At 48.5% G+C, this 4,894-nt stretch overlaps 1 long non-coding RNA gene across 1 annotated transcript; it reads right to left on the reverse strand.

Moving 5' to 3' along the window:
• Positions 1 to 1,399: 1,399 nt before the first annotated feature.
• On the reverse strand, positions 1,400 to 3,095 carry LOC114620567. Its single transcript, XR_003711330.1, has 2 exons — positions 2,698 to 3,095; positions 1,400 to 2,139 (listed from the first exon to the last, which is right to left on the reverse strand). It is a non-coding gene; the product is annotated as an uncharacterized LOC114620567 (long non-coding RNA).
• Positions 3,096 to 4,894: the final 1,799 nt, after the last annotated feature.

A 4,894-nucleotide genomic window follows, 5' to 3' on the forward strand; every position in this document is an offset into this window, starting at 1 on the left:
GTGGTTGTTTCACTGAGACAGGGTCTCACTCTAGCCCAGGCTAACCTAATATTCACTCTGTAGCCCAGGGTGGACTCCGATTCATAGTGATTCTCCCACCTCAGTTTCCCAAGTGTGAACTGCTACATAACCGTGCTTCTGTGCCTCCTTCCTTCCTACTTTTCTTGTTCTCTTTTGAGGTGCTGGGAGTCTGACTCCAGGCTGTATATATACTAAGCAAGAGGCCTACCACTAAGCTGCAACCCTGATCCATGCATAAGCAGATTTTTTTAAATGAGATATTTATACATTCGATCCTATCTGTGATGGTAGAGGGGGTTATCTCCCCACATTTATGTATTCCTCCCTGTGGAGCAGTCGGCTCTGATACTTGGAGGGAACCGTCGGGGAAAGGAGAAGCAGGCATTGGTGTATGGGAAGCTAAAGTGTGCAATCGGTCAGGGTGAGACATAAGACAGCAACCACATCGTGGCCTTGGCGATGAGGTGGTGTGAAGAATGGTTAGCACTCAGTCTAGGGTACCGATCTGCTCCACGGACACCCAGCCTCAACCAAGCCTTCTGCTGCTAACTCCAGGAATCTCCAGCTACCTGGCAACTGAGGGAATCTTGAGGTAAGAAGGCCAGGGGTGAAATGCAGATGAGACTGGAGGAGACTGGATTTTAAGTGATAAGGGGGAGACCAGGAAGAGGAAATAAACCAGGAAGGAATGCTGGGGTTCAGGACTGGCATAGAATACGGCTCGGGGCAGTGTAAAGGAAACCTAAGAAACAGGTCAGCTCATACGCCACACCCGACAGGGGTGTAGAGAGCCTCTTTCTCTTCCCTTACGTCCAGCTTACATCCGCGATCTATTTGTGTGGGTGAGTGGGGCCAGCAACGTAGCTCAGCTCTACGGACTCGTGCAGTGCACGTGAAGCCTTGCTTTCCGGAAGTGAGAGCTGACGTGGCTGGTGACATCACAGTGGGTAGATAGTATGGCGGCACTCACCTGCAGTCTAAACACTGAGGCCGAAGGAGAACTGTCATAGCCCTGGCCTTGAGAGAGCCCGAGCAAAGGCAATAGCGAGCTATTCTTGCTGTTTCTGTCATTCTCTTGAGACAGGGTCTCACTATGTAGCCCTGTGTACTGGAACTCGCTACATAAACCAGGCTGGCCTCAAACTCGCAGAGACCCGCCTGCCCCTGCCACCTGAGTCCTGGGACTAAAAGCATGCGCTGAGATTGTCTCTCAGCTTCACCTACCTTGAGAGGTAGAGGGAAAACAAGGTACCAGGGCTGCTCGCCCAGGTCCTGCTCTGCCTGACTCACTTTCCCCACACCTCTCTGTGCCGGAGCTCTCACGTGACCCGTTGATGCTGTCTCTAATTAATGGAAAACGCCTCACAGCTCGTCCTGGTATTGTTCATTTCCTGATCTTTAATGAGAGATTTCCCACCAATCAGCCTAAAGTCCCTGTGTCCACCACCACCACAGACACAAATCTAAGTGTCTGAATTCTTTAAGGTAATTTCAAGGCTGCTGCAAGCATCTCCCAAGGGCTCTGGCACCTAGGTCGACGGGTCCACCTAGCTCCACTGCATGGTCTTCTATTCGGGCCAATATGGTAAACTGATAAGCTTCCTGCAGGGGCTGGAGCCCCCTCTTAGTGTAAGGGGGAGTCTACAGAGTGCCTGGAAGGATCCTGGCACAGCTCATTAAGATATCAACCCTTAATGAAATATTTCTTTGTTTAAATTGTCATTTATCTTGGGAACAGAGGCCTTTGTGGAAGAAAAAAAAAACTGCCCTTGCATCCCTCCCCCACCTCCAAGCAGCACAGATCTTTCTGAATGGTAGATGGGAGGGGAGAAAATTCCAGAGAAGGAGAGACTTGGGGGTGAGGAAGGACAGGAGGAACAACCCTGCAGAAGGGAAATGAAGGGGTCACAAAAGGAAGGGGAACAGCAGTGAGGCCATGCTGGGCAAACATCCAGAGTCTAACTGTCCATCAGTGACAGGGAGGCGGGAAAGAAACAGACACAGACAGCAGAATGGAATCCGGAGACTCTGGCATGTCATAGAGATTCAGGTGTATAGCAGGCTAGCCTTGAATTTGTTGTCAGGACTCCAGATCCTTCTGCCTCAGCCTCTCGTGTGCTGGGGATAAAGAGGGGCAGTTGTGAGCACACTATGCTCTTACAGAGAATCAGAGTTGGGTCCCAAGCAACCAAACCAGGTGGTTCACAACTACCTGTAACTGCGGCTTCGGGGAATCTGACACCATCTTCTGTCATCCTCAGGCACCTAACACACTTATGTGTCACACACGGACACACACAGAGTATACATTTAAAAAAATCTTTCAGAAACTAGTGGAGACTGGAGAAATGATTCAGCCTTTAGGAGCACCTCTTACAGGGGACCTGGGATCAGTTTCCAGCACCCACAGGGAGGCTCCCAACCATCTGAAACTCCAGTTTTAAGAGATAGATCTGACGCCCTCTTCTGGCCTCCTTGGGTACTGCACTTCTGTGGTGCTCATATATAGAGGCAAGTGAAACACTCATATTCACACATCTAACAAGATAAAATGATTGAAAACTTTGGAGGAGAAAAAAAAAGATAAATTCCCTAGCAGCTAGATTAGTTGAAACAAAATATCTGGGTGTGTTGAGAGTGTGGGATCAGATACACTGTTTCTAAATGCATACTCACCATCGGCCTCTAAAGTGATCTCAGGCCTTCTGCTGGAAGCAATCCCCTCTATTGGCCAGTTCATGCCCTGGAAAGACTGTTTCCCAGCTCAAAGGAGACTTGACAGCACTTGTTGGGCCACCTCCTAGCTTTGTGATCCAAAACAAATTATTCGACCTCCCGAAGCCATCTTCCCGAAGCCATCTTTGTCTGTAGAACGCGGAGAAGAGCCACTGCAGGTGGCCTAGTACACTTCAGGATTTCCTAACTGGCAGCTTTTATGACTTGGTTCTTCCGAGGTCACCTTAAGAAAACTGCGGCTTGCCAGGCAGTGGTGGCTGGCGGACGCCTTTAATCCCAGCACTTGGGAGGCAGAGGCAGTCGGATTTCTGAGTTCGAGGCCAGCCTGGTCTACTGAGTGAGTTCCAGGACAGCCAGGGCTACACAGAGAAACCCTGTCTCAAAAAACCAAACAAAAAAAAAAAAGAAAGAAAGAAAAGCTAAGCGTTTAAGGAAAACACGTTGAGCACAGGTTACTAAGCTTTGCACAAGCTTTCTTCATGCTATGCCTCCTTAAGAAGGCATCCTTTCAATTTTGTGACTGAAGGAAGGGAGGCTGGGACCTATAATCTGTCCAGGTCAAACATCTGTGGGTGCCCAGGATGCCATCCAACCTAAGACCGCCTGACTCCAGCCCCCATGGTCCTAACTTTGGCCTCTGTCTTCCAGTCAGGCCTGCAGGTACGACCTGAGCTGCTTCTGCACTTGTCTTACATCCTGGGATAGGAGGAGGCACAGTAACTTCCCCTGGGGAACTTAGAACTCCTGTGGGGAACCCCTCCAAACACAGACAAGGAGAGAAAGGACTCTGAATTGGTTACTGTGACTAAGACATTGTCTGTTCTGTTACCTTCTTTCAAGAGGTCTGTTTTCTTTCCTGAATTGCCTCAATTCAGACAAGATGGGGTCTTCTGACTCCCTTGGGCTTCCCACTGTGACTCATGAGTCCCACAGGGGACTGAGTGGGCCCGGGTAGAGGGGTAAACTGAAAATGAAAGAAAAACAAAAAGCAAAAGTTATTTTCCCAGAATGCCCTGCGGGAGTGGGGAAAGGGCTGTCAAGGGGACAGAGTTCTGTGACACCTCTCTGACAGAAATGCCTTCTCTTTCCTATTCAGAGTCTCCCATTGCTACTCCACCCTTAGCCTCTGTTGTAGAAAGGATGGGAAGGGAAGTGTAGAGCAGGATCACCAACTCAACAGTCCCTGGTTGTCTGCACACCATGATGCCCACCCGGCTGCCTCTCCACAGCAGGTGATACAAAGACCCTCTGGTTAAAGAGATCCAGAGTGACACCCTATCCAAGGCAAACTGCTCTAGTTGTAACTGCTCCATCACTAGTTAGCTGTGTAAACTTATACATGGCGAGTGCCCTTTGTGCCTCAGTTTCCCCCTCTATAAAACAGCTAACAAAATAACTTCCCCGTGGGATAACCATGAAGATTCAAAGAGCCAGCATACCTGGCATGAGGCGAGACTCATATGTATGTCAACTATCATCAAATCCTTGACTTTTAGTGTTTGTTTTGGATTAAAAGACGTCTTAAAAATAAAAATATATATATAATTTATTTTATGTGTGCACGCATGCACAGAAGCCTATATTTCAAGATGTAGGTTCCAGGGTCCAAGTTAGATCTATAGGGAGGTGACAGTAGTTGTCTCTACCCACTGAGTGATCTGGCCAGCATTGTTTAGGATTTTTGAAACAGGGGTCTCTTGTAGTCCAAGCTGTCCTATAGATGAAGATGACCTTGAACTGCTGAACCTTCTGCCCTTATCATCCAAGAGCTAGCCATTACACCTCCTGTCAATTGATTTCATTTCTATCTGAAAGGTAACTGTGATGTCCCTATAAATAAATGAACTGGGCTGTGGGTGTGGCTAGGAAGGAGAGCATGTGTTTAGCATATTTGAGGCCCGATTTGCTCTCCAGCAGCACAAATACCTAAACATGTGGCATAGCAACCCACTTCGACTTGACACCTACATGTCTGGAATACTTCAGCGGGGTCTATGTCTGCCTGTTGCATCTGGGCAAACAGAGATGCGTCTGACCTGGGTTGTTACTACCACCCTTCAACTCCCGGCTGCGGCGCCCACAGAAAAGGTGAGCAGAAACCGCTTAAGCTGTTATCTCGAAGACCCATTTTTTTTTT

Source organism: Grammomys surdaster, unplaced genomic scaffold, assembly GCF_004785775.1.
Source record: "Grammomys surdaster isolate TR1022 unplaced genomic scaffold, NIH_TR_1.0 169, whole genome shotgun sequence".
Taxonomy (NCBI): Eukaryota; Metazoa; Chordata; class Mammalia; order Rodentia; family Muridae; genus Grammomys; species Grammomys surdaster.